The 18,804-nt window shown below is 43.2% G+C and overlaps 1 long non-coding RNA gene across 6 annotated transcripts in view; it reads left to right on the top strand.

Annotated features, from left to right (window-relative positions):
* Positions 1–6,985: 6,985 nt before the first annotated feature.
* LOC120363648 (uncharacterized) overlaps positions 6,986–18,804 on the top strand; it is a 56,502-nt gene continuing 44,683 nt past the window's right edge. For 2 of the 6 annotated variants that reach the window (XR_012516861.1, XR_012516859.1), the window contains exon 1: positions 13,622–13,794. This is a non-coding gene — a long non-coding RNA (uncharacterized LOC120363648). Of the gene's footprint in view, positions 7,121–13,621; positions 13,795–18,804 lie in introns of those variants that run through there. The other 4 variants (XR_012516857.1, XR_012516860.1, XR_012516858.1 and 1 more) reach the window with 4 other exon arrangements.

Genomic DNA, 18,804 nt, shown 5'->3' with positions numbered 1-18,804 from the left:
CTTACATCCACAGTGAACTCAGTTTTGACAATGATACACTGGGAAGAAAACAGTCTCTTCAATAAATGGTGCTGAGGAAAGTAGATATTCATATGCAGAAGAATGAAACTAGACCCTTATATCTCACCATATATAAAAATCAAAATGGAATAAAGACTTAAATCTAATACCTAAATCTACAAAACTACTAAAGGAAAACATTGAGAAAACTCTGCAGGAAATTGGTCTGAGCGAAGATTTCTTGAGTAATAAAAAGCACAGGCCACCAAGGCAAAAATGAACAAATGGGATTATATCAAGTTAAAAATCTTATGCACAGCAAATGAAATAGTTAACAAAGTGAAGAGACAATCCACACAATGGGAGAAAATATTTGCAGACTATCCCTCTGACAAAGGCTTTTATATAAGAAGCTCAAACAGCTGTATAGGAAAAAAAATCTAATAATCTGATTTTTTAAATGGACAAAAGATATAAATAGATATCTCTTAAAAGAGACATACAAATGACAAACAGATATATAAAAAGTTGTTTAACATCATCAGTCATCAGTGAAATACAAATTGAAAGTACAATGAGACATCATCTCACCCCAGTCAGAATGGCTTATATCCAAAAGACAAGCAATAACAGACGCTGGCGAGGATGTGGAGAAAAGGGAGCCCTCATACGCTGTTGGTGGGAATGTAAATTAGTATAACTGCTGTGGAGAACAAGTCAAGGGTTCCTCAAAAAACTGAAATAGAGCTACCCTATGATCTAGCAATCCCACTGCTAGGTATATATCCAAAATAAAGGAAATCAGGATATCAAAGGGGCTCCCATGTTTACCACCAGCACCATTCACAGTGGCCAAGATGTGGAAGCCACCTAAGTGTCCATCAATGGACAAATGGATAAAGAAATGTGGTACATATTCATGATAGAGTACTATTTAGCCATTGAAAGAACGAGATTCTAACATTTGTAGCAACATGGATGGTCATTATATTAAGTGAAATAAACCAGGCACAAGAAAGACAAACTTTGTATGTTCTTACCTGTTTGTAGGAGCTCAAAATTAAAACAAGTGACCTCAAGGAGATAGAGATTAGAAGGATAGTTACCAGAGGCTGGGATGGGTGGTCAGATGAAAGCGGGAAAGAGGGGATGGTTAATGGTACACAAATACAGTTCAAATGCATAAATAAAATCTAGTATTTGAGAGTACAATAGGGTAATTACAGTAACAATAATTTATTGCATATTTTAAAATAACTATAAGAGTATAATTGGAATGTTTATAGCACAAATGAATGACATATGCTTGAGGTGATGGTTACCCCACTTACCCTGATATGATTATTACACATTGTATGCCTGAATCAAAACATCTCATGTATCCCATAAATATATATGCCAATGTACTCATTAAAAAAATACCTAAAAGACATAAATAGGGTGGCTCATGCTGTAATCCCATCACTTTGGAGAGTTACTTGAGGCCAGGAGGAGTTTGAGACTAGCCTGGGCAACATAGTGAGACCCAGTCAGTAAAAAAAAAAAAAAAAAAAAAAAAAAAAGACATGCAGCATCCAACTGAAAGCTTGTGTTTCCAAAGCTCCTCAACAGCTAGTTTCCTGGTTTTGTTTCTTTGAAAGTATCTACCAGCTATTCCAGTGGTCCCTTTACATGAATAATATTCATTATAAAGAGCTACCATTTATCAAGCACTTACTCGAGTAGATCATTATTGCATTAAGAGTCTTGTTTACACTTTGGGAGGCCAAGGCAGGTGGATTACTTAAGGCCAGGAGTTTGAGGCCAGCCTGGCCAACATGGTAAAACCACATCTCCTCTAAAAATACAAAAATTAACCAAGTGTAATGGTGCACACTTATAGTTCCAGCTACTCAGGAGGCTGGGGCCAGAGAATCACTTGAACTCAGAAGTAGAGGTTGCAGTGAGCCAAGATCACGCCACTGCACTCCAGCCTGGGCAGCAGAGGAAGACTGTCTGGGAAAAGAAAAGAAAGAGAAGACAAGAGAAGGGGAGGGGAGGGGAGGGGAGGAAAGAGGAGGGGAGGGGAGTCCCACTTCGTTTTTAACTTTGCAAGCAGATACAAATATGCCCATTTCACAGATAAGGAAACAGAGCCTCAGAGAGGTTAAAGCAGATAACTTTAATTCATAGGGTCAATAAGCAGCACTTACAGGATTATAAATGAGGTTTGAGTGAATCTGGAGTCCCTGCCCTTAACCATTACAATTTATTGGCTCACTAGCTTCTCCACTTTTCTTCTTCTTCTTCTTCTTTTTCCTTTTCTTCCTTCTTCTTCCTTCTTCTTCCTTCTTCCTCTTCTTCTTTTTTTTTTTTTTTTTTTTTTTTGAGACAGGGTCTAGCTCCGTCACCTAGGCTGAAGTGCAGTGGCACAATCACGGCTCTTGGCTCACTGCAGCCTCCTGGGCTCAAGTGATGTCCCACGGCAGCCTCCTGAGCGGCTGGGACTACAGGCCCGCCACTACGTCCAGCTAATTAAAAAAATTTTTTCCAGTTCTTATGGAACCAAAAGAGAGCCCGCATAGCCAAGTCAATTCTAAGCAAAAAGAACAAAGCGGGAGGCATCACACTACCGGACTTCAAACTATACTACAAGGCTACAGTAATCAAAACAGCATGGTACTGGTACCAAAACAGAGATATAGACCAATGGAACTGAACAGAGGCCTCACAGGAAATACAACATACCCACAACCATCTGATCTTCGACAAACCTGACAAAAACAAGCAATGGGGAAAGGACTCCCTGTTTAATAAATGGTGTTGGGAAAACTGGCTAGCCATGTGCAGAAAGCAGAAACAGGACCCCTTCCTGACACCTTACACCAAAATTAACTCCAGATGGATTAAAGACTTAAACATCAGACCTAACACCATAAAAACCTTAGAAGAAAATCTAGGCAAAACCATTCAGGACATAGGTGTAGGCAAGGACTTCATGACCAAAACGCCAAAAGCAATGGCAACAAAAGCCAAAATAGACAAATGGGACCTAATCAAACTCCACAGCTTCTGCACGGCAAAAGAAACAGTCAGTAGAGTGAATCAGCAACCAACAGAATGGGAAAAAATTTTTGCAGCCTACCCATCTGACAAGGGGCTGATATCCAGAATTTACAAAGAACTAAAGCAGATCTACAAGAAAAAAACAAACAAGCCCATTCAAAAATGGGCGAAGGATATGAACAGATACTTTACAAAAGAAGACATACAGGAGGCCAACAAACATATGAAAAAATGCTCATCATCACTGGTCATCAGAGAAATGCAAATCAAAACCACATTGAGATACCATCTCACACCAGTTAGAATGGCGATCATTAAAAAATCGGGAAACAACAGATGCTGGAGAGGATGTGGAGAAATAGGAACACTTTTACACTGTTGGTGGGAATGTAAATTAATTCAACCATTGTGGAAGACAGTGTGGCGATTCCTCAAGGACCTAAAAATAGAAATCCCATTTGACCCAGCAATCCCATTACTGGGTATATATCCAAAGGATTATAAATCATTCTACTACAAGGACACGTGCACACGAATGTTCATTGCAGCACTGTTTACAATAGCAAAGACCTGGAACCAACCCAAATGCCCAACGATGATAGACTGGATAGGGAAAATGTGGTACATATACACCATGGAATATTACGCAGCCATCAAAAACGATGAGTTCATGTCCTTTATAGGGACATGGATGAACCTGGAAACCATCATTCTCAGCAAACTGACACAAGAGCAGAAAATCAAACACCGTATATTCTCGCTCATAGGCGGGTGTTGAACGATAGGAACACATGGACACAGGGAGGGGAGCACTACACACTGGGGTCCGTTGGGGGGAAATGGGGGAGGGGCGGGGGGTGGGGAGGTGGGAAGAGATAGCATGGGGAGAAATGACAGATACAGGTGAGGGGACGGAAGGCAGCAAAGCACACTGCCATGTGTGTACCTATGCAACAATCTTGCATGTTCACCACATGTACCCCAAAACCTAAAATGCAATTAAAAAAAAAAAATTTTTTTTGTAGAGATGGGGCCTCATCTTGCCCAGGCTGGTCTCAAACTCCTGATCTCAAGGGATCCACCCACCTTGGCCTCCCACTGTGCAGGGATTACAGCTGCGAGCTGCTGTGCCTGGCCTGCTCTGCCTTTCAACACAACCTCTTTCTTTCGTCTTCTTTTCCCTCAATATCCCTTTTCCTACCAGTATCTTTACCCCTAAGCTTCTATTAGATAGCGCCTATTTTGGAAACCACAAAGTAAATAAATCTGTTTGGAAGCTCTCCACAGACTTGGGGCAAGTCATTAGTGTGGGAAGGGGGAAATGGAGAGAGACGGGGCAGAGGGAAGTGAGGGACTAACAGGTCTCAGGAACACACATTTGACTGTGTTTGCTGCATCCCATCATCTTTCCCAGATGAGAGGCGGCGGATCCGTGGAACAGGCTTCCAGACAGGGAGAGCTTCCCCCTCAGCTTTTTGGCTTCTCGTTCCTGGATTCTTCTTTTTTGACAGTGATGTTTTCCACCCGAAATCTTGTCTGGACTGCGAGTTGGCCGAAGGAGGGAGAGAAAGGGGGCCCCACCGGAAAGGGGGGTGGGGAGAGGAAGAAGCAGCAAAAAAGAAAAACAGCTGGAACTCATCTCCTGGGGGCCAGCCAAGGAGGCCCAGGCCCTGGGAAATCTGCTTGTCTCCTGCAAAGCAGTCTCCCTTCCAGCTTCTTTTTCAGTCTATGTGACCGCCGACTCAGACCATGTGTGGCAGCTCCCAGCAGCAGGCACTGCAGATGTCCCAGCAGAGATGGAGACCCCCACTGGGAGGGGAGACTTGCTTCCAAGCTGTGAGCAGCCAGTTGCCAAAACTTACAGATGTCCTTCCAAGTGTCAATGTTGCAAACCAGAAAAAAAAAAAAAAAAAAAAAAAAAAATCCGAGAAATCTAAGGGTATGCGTGACTCCAGCCAGGAAGGCACTATGGCCAGCAGATAAGTGGATTCTTAGTGCTAGAAGGATAATAAAAGTACTGGACTTGATAGAGGAATTTAAAAACTTCAGTACCTTTATTTCTGCAGGATTCTGGTTTCCAGAGAGCTCAGCAGAGGGTAGGAGCCCTTGCGGAGGGAAAGGAACCAGGAAATGAGTTTCATTGTATGAATGTGGGGGAGAGTGAAAGAATTCTCTACGGAGGGTCTTAAAAGTCATTCCAAGCTTGTTTTAAATTTAGAGAAAATTAGGTCATTCTGCAATCATTTTAGGGCTGTGCATGAGGTCAGGAGAAACTATTTTGGAAAATAGATTATATCATGTCACTTCCCTGTTTAAAACCACTGAGAGCTTCCATTAGAACAATGGAAACCAGGCATGGCAGCATACTCCTGATCGGAGCTCCTCAGGATGCTGAAGCAGGAGAACCCCTGCCTTGAGCCTAAGAGTTTAAGACCAGCCTGGGCAACACAGCAAGACTCTAAAAAAAAAAAAAAAAAAAAAAAAATAGAGTAAGTCCTGAATGCCCTGCCACAACCTACAGATCTTCCTGGAAGACCCTTGCCTACATTTCCTGCCTCTTCTCCCACTCGATAGGCTCCCCACATGCTGTTCTTTCGATCCTGCAAGCTCCAAACTCAGGCTCTTTACTGAACCCCTCAAAGAGAACCTGCTGTTCCCTTTGCCTAGAAAAGTGGTGTTCCTGGCCTCAGCTTATGAAAATGCTTTTCAAACTACACACTCTTTTTTTTTTTTTTTTTTTTTTTTTGAGATGGAGTACCACTGTGTTGCCCAGGCTGGAGTGCAGTGGCACGATCTCAGCTCACTGCAGCTTCTGTCTCCTGAGCTCAAGCCATTTGCCTGCCTCAGCCTCCTGAGTAGTGGGATTACAACTGTGCAACACCACGCCCAGCTAATTTTTGTATTTTTACTAGAGATGGGGTTTCATCATGTCAGGCTGGTCTTGAACTCTTGACCTCAAATGATCCGCTGCCTCAGCCTCCCGAAAGTGCTGAGATTACAGGTGTGAGCCACTGCACCTGGCCCATAACTTACTTTTCTAAAAAAAAAAAAAAAAAAAAAGTGTCCATGTATGTTCTGGATGCTATAAAATAAATTTCTTGCTAATGGATCTTAGTTCATAAATTTTGACAGCCACTGGCTTAGGAGTTGGTGGTGGATAATTCAGGCTTTTTTTTTTGTTTTTTAAGACAAGGTCTCATTCTGTTGTGGAGTTCAGTAGTATGCTCCTGGTTTACTGTAACCTTAACCTCCTGAGCTCAAGCAATCCTCCCACCTCAGCCTCCCAAGTAGCTGGGACTATAGGTGTATGCCACCACAGCTAGCTAATTTTTGTATTTTTTTTTTTTTTTGGGAGAAATGGGGTTTTGCCCCATTGCCCAGACTGGTCTTGAACTCCTGAGCTCAAGCAATCTGTCCACCTCAGCCTTCCAAAGTGCTGGGATTAAAGGTGTGAGCCACTACACCTGGCCTTTTATTATTTTTTCCCTAATAGTGCAGAGGCACTATTATGAATGTTTGATAGAGGTGAATTGCACCTGGCCTCAAAGATCATTAACCAGCTTAACAAATGTTTGGTGTCCTATGTAGCGGGAGAAAAGAAGTTTGGGAGTTAACAAAACGAGCACAAATTCTTCCCTTCTCTGCTCTCTTGCTCTTGCAGATTGATTGCAGCTCCACCTATCATGAAATGGACTTTATTTCTCCATCTCTGGAATCTGGGCCAACCTTGTAACTTACTTTGATCAATGGAACAGGTAGCAAATGTAACAAGTAGAAACTTGAAAAGTCCTAGAACATTAGGGCTTGCCCACTTTTCTTACTCTTGAGAATCCTGTAACCATCACCTTGTTTATAAGCCTCAGCAAGCCTGCTTGATAATGAGTGACACATGGCCCTTTTACCCCACTGCCCTAGCTGATAGCCAGCACCAACCACCAAGCATGTGAGTGAGGCCATCCTAGGCCAAGTGCCATCAGCTGACCTGCTGGTGAATTGCAAACACATGAGCAAGCCCAGCTGGGATCAGCCAGTCCTGGCCGGGATCAGGAGAAGCAGCCACTTGATCTGCAGACTTGTGAGTAACAATATATGTTGTTGTTTCAAGCTACAAAGTTTCAGGATGGTTAATTATTGCAGCAAAAGCTAACTGATACAAGGAAAATGGGAATGGAAATGGAAGTAAAAAGAGGAAATAAATGAAGGCCAGGCACAGTGGCTCACTCCTGTAATCCCAGCACTTTGGGAGGTGGGTGGATCACTTGAGTTCAGGAATTCAAGGCTACCCTGGCCAACATGGCAAAACCCCGTCTCTACTAAAAATACAAAAATTAGCTGGATGTGGTTCCACATGCCTATAATCCCAGCTACTTGGGAGGCTGAGGCATGAGAATCGCTTGAACCCAGGAGGCGGAGGTTGCAGTGAGTGGCGATTGTGCCACTGCACCCCAGCCTGGGCAACAGGGCAAGACTCTGTCTTTAAAAAAAAAAAAAAAGACAGAAAAGATGACAATGGAAGTTACAGTAAAATGAGAGGCTGTTGGCCATCTTTATCCCTTTTCTCCAGGCCTATACGGAGGCTGAACTCTTAGTCCTGCGGAACAGTAGGTCCATTCCTGAGTCTCAGAACGGTTGGTATTTCAAAGCCTAGCTCAATGCCTAACTTGTAGAATTAACCTCGATAAATATTTGTTGAATAAATCAATGGCTTGGAGATAATTTCTTTCCTTTGAATTATAAGATAAAGCTTGAAAATTGGCTAGTTGCTTCCAGTCTCTATGTTGTATACATTTGTGGTTGATACAGTTTGGATATTTGTCTCCCCAAATCTCGTGTTGAAATGCAATCCCCAGTGTTAGATGTGGGGCCTGACGGGAGGTGTTCGGGTTATGAAGGTAGATGCCGCATGGCTTGTCTTTGCAAGAGTGAGTTCTCAGGAGCTCTGGTTATTTAAGTGTGTGTGGCACCTCCCCGCCATCTCACTCCCACTCTCCTGCTTCACCTTCTCCCATAAGTAAATGCTCCCTGAGGCCTCCCCTGAAGCTGAGCAGATGCTGGTACCATGATTGTACAGCTACAGAAACTGAGCCAATTAAACTTCCTTTCTTTATAACTTACCCAGCCTCAGGTATTTCTTTCTAGTAATGTAAGAATGGCCTAACACAGTGGTATGAATAGGAGAATGGCTATGTATGGGACATGATTAAAAGTTGCACAGCAGCCGGGCGCAGTGGCTCAAGCCTGTAATCCCAGCACTTTGGGAGGCCGAGGCGGGTGGATCACGAGGTCGAGAGATCGAGACCATCCTGGTCAACGTGGTGAAACCCCGTCTCTACTAAAAATACAAAAAATCAGCTGGGCATGGTGGCGCGTGCCTGTAATCCCAGCTACTCAGGAGGCTGAGGCAGGAGAATTGCCTGAACCCAGGAGGCGGAGGTTGCGGTGAGCCGAGATCACGCCATTGCACTCCAGCCTGGGTAACAAGAGCGAAACTCTGTCTCAAAAAAAAAAAAGAAAAAAAAAAAAGTTGCACAGCAGGCACTGCCATTTAGTCAACCCAATATACTTTCCTAAACTCCTATTTCCTTGTCCTGTTTTACCTCAGAGGCTTAGGAAAGCTAAATATTCCATTTTCCAGACTCCCTTGCAATTAGCAATGGCCAAATGACAAAGATCAATGAAATATAAATGCAAGTCTGCTGGAATGTTGCTGGAAAAAATTTTGCTTTTCTAATAAAAGCAGCTCTGGGGCCAGGCATGGTAGCTCACACCTGTAATCCCAGTGCTTTGGGAGGCAGGAGGAGGACCACTTGAGGCCAGGAGTTTGAGACCAGCTTGGGCAACATAGTGAGATCCCCATCTTTATATATATATATATATATATATATATATATATATATATATATATATATAAATCCAGGTGCAGTGGCACAGACCTATACTTTCAGCTGCTTGGGAGGCTGAGACAGGAGGATCACTGGAGCCCAGGAGTTTGAAATTGCAGCAAGCTATGATTGCTTTGCTGCACTTCAGCCTGGGTGACAGAGTAAAACTCTGTCTCTAAAAAAATTAAAAAATAAAAAATAAAAAAAGATGCTCTAATTGGCATTGCCTACTCTGCTCCTTTTCTTCCTACTTTGAATGAAGATATAATGCCTATAGCTGTTTGGATCAGCAGTAGCCATCTTTTGATAAGGGAAAGTCTGTAAAAATCAGAGAACTTGGCTTTGATCATTGGGAATTTTGCAACGTCTGCCTGTGTCACATTTGCTGATTTCCCAATGGCTCAGAGTTAATATGGCAGAGGACCAAAGAAGGGTGTGGATACCAGGAAATGTGATTCATTGGAGCCATTAATACAACAATCTACCATTACCTTCCTGAAGACACTTTATTTCTATCTTTGAAAAATTGCTGTAGTATACTTTTTATTAGAATTAGACATTGGACTTATCTGCCAAAAATTGTAGCAAATGCACAAATCTATGTCTAAAATGTGAACAGTACCTTCTTAGACATGGCATTGTGGTGCAGTGTACAGCCTACACAACCATACCTAGTGGTTGTGGTAAATCTTATCAGCCTACTTTAATTATGTGTTGAGGACTGGGTTCAAGTTTTATGTTTCTTTGGTGCTTCATGCTTAATACCGTGCCTACCATTTTATAAAAATGTGTCTTCTGTCACTTTCTATAAATTTAATTTACTTATTGCAGAGCCTCTCTGAACAGTGCAGTGAGATCTCCAGAATACCTGCATCAAGATCACCCAAAGAACTTGGTAAATTCAGATTCCTGGGCCCCACCACAGACTTACAGGCCTAAAAGCTTCAACTTCTTAGCATGGTGTCTGATACGGTTTGGCTGTGTTCCCACCCAAATCGAAGCTTGAATCAAAGTGCTGGGGTTATAGGTGTGAGCCACCGCACCCAGCCCAGAACATTCTATTCTTAATGCTCGTTATTTAGAGTAAATATAGATTCAAGAGTATCTTACTTGTATTTTATTTTCGTTATGGAAATATCTAACATACATGAAAGTAGAAAGGCCACCACAATGATTCCTGAGTATCTATCACTCAGCTCCAACAATTGCATTTTCTGTTCTTTCAAATGATGCTATTTCTAAAATTCATTTAAAAACAGAGTTAAAAATCAATTAAGTTAATTTAAAAACACCCTTGTGTGTGGTGTTGGAAAATCAGCTATGGTTTTAAAAGAGTAATGTTAACAATCGCTGTCTGGTCCTCAGTGGACACCTGAAGTCAGAAAGCCGCAGTTTTCAACTCTGAGTGCCCTACTGGAAGAGGAGGTCTCAGACTGTCCAGGCGGGGGAGGGGACTGGCAATAGAGGAATCAATACTCTGCCCTGCTGCTCAAATTCCCCAGCAGCTAGTTGAGCCAAGATAAGAAGAGCAATATGTGGGCCCAAAGGTTCTTCATGGGGAAATGGACATCAGAGGTTTTGACTGAAGTCCCAGATTCACAAGGTGCTTTATATTTAGACTTTACCTAACATCTTTGGTTACATTGTTTTGTGAATGTATGTTAAGGAATAATTTGTTTAGTGTAAACATCTAAGATATTCTACAGTTTGTGTGACTTAAATGCCAAAACATTTATCAAATTTCTTTCTTAAAAAGAGTTTCTGGGAACCTCAGTAAAAGAAAGTGGCCTGGGGTGCTCTTGACCGCTGGAAGGTTCGGATAGAGGTTAGGTTAAAAAAGCAGCAGCACTTTGCAATGTTGTCCGAGATTTTCTTCACTACTAGCTCGTGGCTGAAGCTGACTGAAATCGTGTTAAGGATAGAATTGGGTTCAAGAGTGGCAAAAATGGGGGGGGAAAAGACCCAGAAGCCAGTTGAATAAGATGGTTGGAGAGGCAGGAAAAGAAGCAAAAAGAAAAAAATAAGAAAGGTGGGGTGGGGCACACTGAGAACAGACTTGGCGGAGAGGAGCAGTGTTCTCTTGGGGTCCACAAAAGGAGGTCTGGACTTAATTTTATTTAATTCAAATGCTTTTGCCCTTCTTAGAAAGCAGGAAGCCGAGGCACAAAAAGCCAGGATCTTGATAATTTTTTTTTTTTCAACTGGAAAGCAAATCCCAAGATTTTCCCTAGAGACACACTCACCACAGGACACATCGGCGAGGGAGAGCCTGAATTGCTGTTTCTTACATAAACATTAAAACTCAAGTCTTCCCATCTCTCACCCCCAACCCCCAACTGGCAGCTCTGGGAGCCCTCAGTGACTCCTAGGAGTGCTTCCCACCGTCTGGGGCCACTCTGCTGTTCTATAGGGGGGAAACAATGAGAGGAATGGGTTCCCTGCTAGGCTGGCACCGACCCACGACGGGGAAGCAGCCTTTTGGCGAAGAAAGGAGGAAGAAAGAATTGCTGACTTGATTCCCCTCCCTCCTGAGGAACCCGGGAGGAGGGCACTGAGGAGTTTGTGGCGTCCTGGAAAAAGGGTGGCCTTTGTGAAAGTGCAAGCTTGCTGGATGCTTGGAATGACTGCTCCTGCCACCCTTTCTAAGGTCTCCTCCAGGAGCGGGGAGGAGCGCAGTGAGAGCGGGGTAAGGACTTGCTTCACCACACAAGGAAGGCGGGTGAACCAATGACCGCTGGGTGAAGAAAGAGAACTAGGGTCTGGAGAAGAGCCAATCGAGAAAGCCTGTGGGGTGGTTCGTTAATGAGCTCATCCATCCAGGCGGGTTAAATGGCAGGCAGCTGGGCTGCCCAGGAAGCAGTTCGCGCAGCTGAAGTAGAGAGACTAAACAATGCGCAATCACGAGAATTTCCTCTGCCTGTGACTCTTCTCGGAGGGTGTCCAGGTGATGGTGCAAAGACAGACTGAGAAAGAAGGCCCTTCTTTTCTAGCAGCAAGTGTGGAGAGCAGGAGCAATGATATTAAGGCAGGAATGCATTTCTCAGAAATCTAAAAGAAGTGTCACTTATTTTTGTTTCCATTATCAGTGGTATTGCAAAAAAAGTGTCACTTTATTAATAACATTTCAAAACTATTTGTGACTTGCAATGCCTAATTACTTTGATTTTAGGTAGTGCAAAGCTCTTTGTAATGCATGATCTACACACGGCTCCTCCCGCACCCCACTTAGGGGAAAACAGAATGAGGGCTTTTGCAGCCTTACAAGTTTATGTAACAAGCGGCATACTTTTTGCTATTTATGCATGAAAGGAAGCCACGGGGAAAGTGGATGAAGTGTGGAATTCCAAAATTTTAATAAATATCAAACACAAGAAAAATTCTCTACTTGGTTGGAATGAATCATGTTCTTTGCCAACTGCCTGCTAAAGCATTTCGTTTCCATCTCAGGGAGGAGAGAAGGGAGGCAAGAAGAAGGAAAGAAACATCTTCAGGGTGCTCTAAGCAACGCATTCCCGCTTCCCGGCCCATGGCCTCCTTTCTCCTTGGAACTGGAGAACAAAGCCTCTTTCAACATTCCTCGCTTACGGATGGGTAATGAGGCAAGAAGAACGTGAAGTATCCTAACCGGAACCCAGTATGAATTCAGTTCTCAAGTCCACTTACTTTTTTAAACCCCACTATCTCTGCTGTAGGCTTAGTTCCCGTCCCCTCCCTGTGCACTGGCAGGCACAGAGCTCATCTCAGCCGGGGGAGAGAGGAGCAGAAGAGCCATTCGATCCATGTCCATCAAGGGCCTTGCATTTGGCCTTTGGGCCTTATCTCCAGATGAGCTTCTGCATGCAGGCGGTCATTACAGTTGCATGCGTGCAAAGAAACCGGTAATCAAGGCAGACCTTTCAAATACAGCACAACTACAACTTTTTGTAGCTGTTTGGCATGTCTTCATTTAGTACATTTACGGCTTCAAAAGGAAGTGGCCCAGGCCTCTTTCACCCGAGGACTTGCGGGCGCTGTTAGCAAACTCACACAAGCGAAGGGGGACCTTTCTTTGCTACACAGCGTCCTCCGTGGTGAGCTGGAGGGAAGCGTTCTCAGCGGGGAGGGTCGCCCTCACCAAGAAGCCAAAGGGAAGAGGACGGAATCTGTCTTGTAGGGACGCCCTTGGTCTTCAGAAGGAACACTTTTTATTTTCTGTTTCACAGCGATCGGTGGAATGTCGGGGTTCCCTGAAGAGGTGGGCAGACCCCCAGGGTCGTGCGTTTTCTCAGCCCTGGGCCCCTAGCGGAGATCGACCCTTCCAGCGCCCAGGGTCGGAAATGTTGCGATTCCGGACTCTTTCCCCCTCCTCAGAGTGGAGCCTCCCCGCAGACGCTGGTCATTAGGAGGCAACGTAATTAACAACGAATGTTTCCCCTTGGCGCCAATGCGAACACCCTGGGGAACTGCCAAGTCTGGCGCGGGAATCGCAGCGGGGGGTGTCTCGGGGAGGCCAGCGTGGGCGGATGCGGGGGGCCTGGGATTGCCTGTGGGCGCAGCCAGCAAGGAGGGCGAGGTCGAGAGGGGCAGAGGTCAGAGACCGTGCTGAGCTGCTGGCCTTTTCACGTTTCGGACCCAGAGAGTAAGTGGAGAGAATAGATGGGCTCGAGGCTGGGACAGGCGGTAGGCTGCTGAGGGTGGGAGGGGCTCGGGGGGGCGGGGAGACTGAGGCTGGGCGGAAAGGAGCGAGGCCGACGGTTCCCTCCAGGCGCGGAGGTCCGACACCCGCTGGATCTGTCGGAGCCGCCACCAGCCCTCTTCCTGTTGTCAGCAAGGACAGGCGGGAGGGCCTGCTGAGGACCGGGCAGAGTGCAGGGGCGAGCGCCTTAAGGTAGGGAGCTGCGGCTGGTCTCTGTGCCCAGGGGTTCAAGGCCTGGGAGCAGACGGGCTTTGAAGAGACTTATAAAACAGTGGTGGGTGCCAATTTAGACATATTCGAGACCTAGTCACAGGACGGTCCCGACCAGAGGAGTTTGTCAGTATTGTCACAGTGCTTTATCGAATGCTTGTTACTACTGTAATTTTTGGAAGGCTGTGTGCACCTGGAGGAGGGCACGGACCAACCGTGTCTGTTTGTTAACTGCTCTATCACTCCCACCTGGGTTAACTCTTGACGACTATGATGACGGCATCCATTGACCAGGTGCTTAAGATAGATAAGGTTGGTGCAAAAGTAATTGCCGTTTCTGCAATGAAAAAGTAACAAAAACCGCAATTAGTTTTGCACCATGTAAATACTTTACATTTGGCAGAAATCTGATCCTCAGCATAGCCTCGAGAGAGATTAGTCCCATTTTACAGATTAGCCAACTAAGGTATGGGATGATAGTGAATCTGGGTCTGAATGTACTCTGCCTGGCTACAAAACCTGTGTTTTAAAATCATAGTATGAGGCATAAATTGCCTCAGAAGTTGAAGAATGACTGGGTGCCCCAGGAGGGTTGGGTAGGGGGGAATTTTTGCTTTTATTTTCACAGTTTTGCTTCTCAGGTGTTGAGAGTAGTACATCCTAAAAGTCCCACTCATGTTTTGGTTGCCTATGTTTGAGGCCTGTTACTCAAGACATCTTGGCCAATCCAGTGTCCCGGAGTGTTTTTCCATTGTTTTCTTGTAACAGTTTCATAGTTCGAGGTCTCGGATTTAAGTCATTAATCCATTTTGATTTGATTTTTATATATAGTGAGATGGGAGTCTAGTTTCATTCTTCTGCATATGGATGTTCAGTTTCCCAGCACCATTTACTGGAGGCTGTCCTTTCCCCAATGTATGTTCTTGGCACCTTTGTTGAAAATGAGTTCACTGTAGATGTATGAATTTATTTCTGGGTTCTCCATTCTGTTCCATTAGCTCTATGGGTCGGTTTTCATGCCAGTACCGTACCATGCTGTTTTGGTTACAATAGCAATGTAGCATAATTTGAAGTCAGGTAATGTTCCTCCAGTTTCATTCTTTATGCTCAGGTTGGCGTTGGCTCTTTTGGATCTTTTTGTGGTTGCATATAAATTTTAGAAAATTTTTTTCTATTTCTATGAAGAATGTCGTTGATATTTTGATAGAGATTGCAGTGACTGTAGAGTGCTTTGGGTAGTGTGGACATTTTAACAATATTGATCTAGTCCGTGAACATGGAATGTCTTTCAATTTTTTTGTGTCCTCTTCAGTTTCTTGCGTCAATGTTCTATAGTTTTCATCACAGACATCTTTCAGTTTTTTGGTTAATGCCTAAGTATTTTATTTTAGGTGTACTTATTGTGAGATTACTTTCTTGATCTCTTTTTCAGATTGATCAGTGTTGACATGTTGAAATGCTACTGATTTTTGTAGATTTTTGTATCCTGCAGCTTGACTGAATTTATCAGCTCTAATAGTTTTTCTGTGGAGTCTTTTTTTGTTGTTGTTTTTTTTTTGTGTGTTTTTTTTTTTTTGAGACGGAGTTTCGCTTGTTACCCAGGCTGGAGTGCAATGGCGCGATCTCGGCTCACCGCAACCTCCACCTCCTTAGTTCAGGCAATTCTCCTGCCTCAGCCTCCTGAGTAGCTGGGATTACAGGCACACGCCACCATGCCCAGCTAATGTTTTGTATTTTTAGTAGAGATGAGGTTTCACCATGTTGACCAGGATGGTCTCGATCTCTTGACCTCGTGATCCACCCGCCTCGGCCTCCCAAAGTGCTGGGATTACAGGCTTGAGCCACCGCGCCCGGCTTCTGTGGAGTCTTTAGGTTTTTCCAAATATAAAATTAAATCATCAGCAAATGAGGATAATTGGAATTCTTTCTCTTCTCTCCCACTCATGTTTTATATTCACTGAGGTTCAACAGGTTTTGGCCCAACTGCGTGTCTCGATTCAGAAGCAAGTATCTCAGGTACTGTTGTTCGTGATGCAGAGAGGCAGTGAGTGAACAAAAAGCGGAAAACTTGGTTCTAATATCCCTGGACAAAATTATACACAGTGTGAAAGCAAAGAGGTGGGCAAATGTAAACCAAGTAAAGTTTATTTTTGCTGTCCTGCAGAGCTGTACATTCTCTCATCTAGGTCTTTTTAATTTCTTTGATACCTGGCTGCTTTCCTTTTGTCTAGACCTGTACAGTACTTAGAAAAGGAACTGTAACTCAAGCACAGTAAGGTGCAAAAAGCTGATATTTGTAACTTCAACAAGCATTTAATGAACTTACCCTTGTCAAATCAAACTGAAATCTGGCCTGAAAAAGCCTCTGTGCTCCCATACTTGAGTCCTTATGGACAAACCATAATCTAACTTAGGTAGACAAACTATGAACCTACTTTAGGAGTATGCTTCTGTAACAAGAGCTGAGTCTTGGCCAATCCTGAGGCAGGAGAACAGGGTCCACTCACAGGTGGCCAGCTGTTAAAACTGTGTTCAAATAAGGCAAAGGCTGAGCTGTAGCCAGTCGGGCTGTTTCTGTACCTCACTTCCCTTTTCTGTCCATAAATTTGCTCTGGCCACATCGCGTTGCTCGAGTGTCTCCAAATCTGTAATTCTGAGGGCTGCCCAGTAAGCGCTCAGATTAGAAATGTTTGTGTGCGGTTTAGGAGTGGTGGTCACATAATTTATTGACCAAACCAGAACATATTTGACAGTGAAAGGCAGCACTATTAATAATTATGCTGGGACAGTAAGCGTAAACCAGGACCGGCCCAGGCAAACTGAGATATACAGCAGAATGGAACACAGGCAGCCTCAGAAACGATTCGAATGCTCTAAGCAGGGTGCAGAAGTACCAAACCACTGGGCCTGAAGGGCCAGCACATAAGAGTGATGGGCAGATAGGCCAGTGTAACCTGGGCAATAATTAATTAATACCCCTGGAGCCCTCTCCTTTCTCTCAGGCAATAACGTGATTACTATTTATTCATTAAACATGGAAAGGAAAAAAGAGTGAAGGAGCAACTAGATTGTAATAAACTGTAAGCCTCAAAAAAGCAGGGATTATATCCATTTTGTTCATCTACTTCTAGCAGAGAGATTTCAAAGTAAAATGCAGTAACTATTGAATGAATGAATGAAGTAAATCTGTATCCTGGGAATAATAGTGGTAGTAATAACAGACAGAGAGTTTAGGAGGAAGGAGAGTTTTGGTTTTGAAAATATTGACTTTGACTGGAAGCCATTGATCACACCTGTAATCCCAGCACTTTGGGAGGCCAAGATGGGAGGATCATTTGAGGTCAGGAATTGGAGACCAGCCTGGGCATTACAGCAAGACCCCATCTCTACAAAAAATAAAATAATTAGCCAGGTGTAGTGGCACACACCTGCTGTCCTGGCTACTCAGGAGGCTGGACCAGGAGGATTGCTTGAGCCCAGGGGGTTTGAGGCTGCAGTAAGCTGGAGTGCACCACTGCACTCCAGCCTGGGCAACAGATCCAGACCCTGTCTCAAAAAGGAAAAAAAAAAAAGGAACATTGGCTTTGAGGTGGCAGTGATATAGTTCCAAGGAACTATCTGTGAATCATGTGGACATGTGCAACTGTAGCAAGGGAAGTCAGTGCTTGGGAGTCACATGCATGTTAATAGTGACTGCTGGTCACTTAGGGAGATAAAAGAATGAGACCAAGTTCTAGGGGATTGGAGGAAAATAATCCAAGGGAGGCAATACGAAACGATCAAACTACTGTGTTTGAATTTCAACAAGAGTCAAAGTTTCAGTTAAAGGAATGACTCTTTAAGGGTAGAATTTAACTCACAGAGAAGTTGGGATGGGTGAGAATGGGCCAGTCAGTAAGTAAACATTCACTGGGGCAGGCTCTTAGTCACAGTATCTAATTTTTCTTCCTTCATTTAGTAATAGAGGCCCTATACCCTCACTGAGTTTTTTTTTTCCTCAACAATTTATTTTGAAAATGTTCAACAAAAATACAAGAATTTTACAATAAAAACAAATATTCCCACCACCTAGATTCTACCATGAACATTTTGTGGTTCTTGATTGCATGCTAATCTATCCGTCTATCTATTTTAAATGTTGACATATTTCAAAAAAATTGCAGACACTTTAAAATTCTTCTGTGTGCCTGTCATTACCCAGACTTCAATATTTGTTTAGTTTTTCTTTTGTCATAAAATTTAAATTCAATAAAATGTATAAATCTTAAGAGTGTGTACATTGAATTTCCCCCAAATGATAATATAACATTTTATTATAAATATTATAATACATTGAAATATATCTATAATATATAATTAATATATATCTATTATAATTTATTGTAATTTTTTCAAATATACATCATAATTGACAAAATTTTATAATGAGCTCCTGTATACTCACCACCTAATTTTACCATTAACAGTTTATTATACTTTATCAGTCTATCCACTCATCTGCTTCCTTCTCAAGCAACCTAATTTTTGAGTCATTTCAAATACTTTATTTCTCTCAAATGCTTCAACATGGGTATCATTAATCAGAGATAATATATGTTGACAGTTTGCTTTCATTTGATGCAAAATTTACATGCAGGAAAATACACAAATTTTAAGTGTACATTCACTGAATTTTAACACACATGCACCCATGTAACTTCAGCGTCTATGAATTTCTAGAACATTAACATCACCCCAGAAAGTTCCCTTTTGCTCCTTCTCATTCAATCCCTGCCCCTCTTGCCCCAGAGTTTTAGTGTTTTCTACCACTTTATTTGCTAATGGAATCATACGGTATATGTACACTCTTTTGTGAAAGGCTTTTTTCTTACAGCATCATAATTTTGAGATTCGTTCATGTTGCTTTTATCAGTACTTCATGTCTTTTTATTACTGAGTAGTATTTAATTGTGTGACTATACCAAGTTGTCTGTTCTATTGGTGGATATACTT

Source organism: Saimiri boliviensis, chromosome 3 (assembly GCF_048565385.1).
Source record: "Saimiri boliviensis isolate mSaiBol1 chromosome 3, mSaiBol1.pri, whole genome shotgun sequence".
Taxonomy (NCBI): domain Eukaryota; kingdom Metazoa; phylum Chordata; class Mammalia; order Primates; family Cebidae; genus Saimiri; species Saimiri boliviensis.
This window is presented reverse-complemented; position numbering and strand designations above follow the sequence as displayed.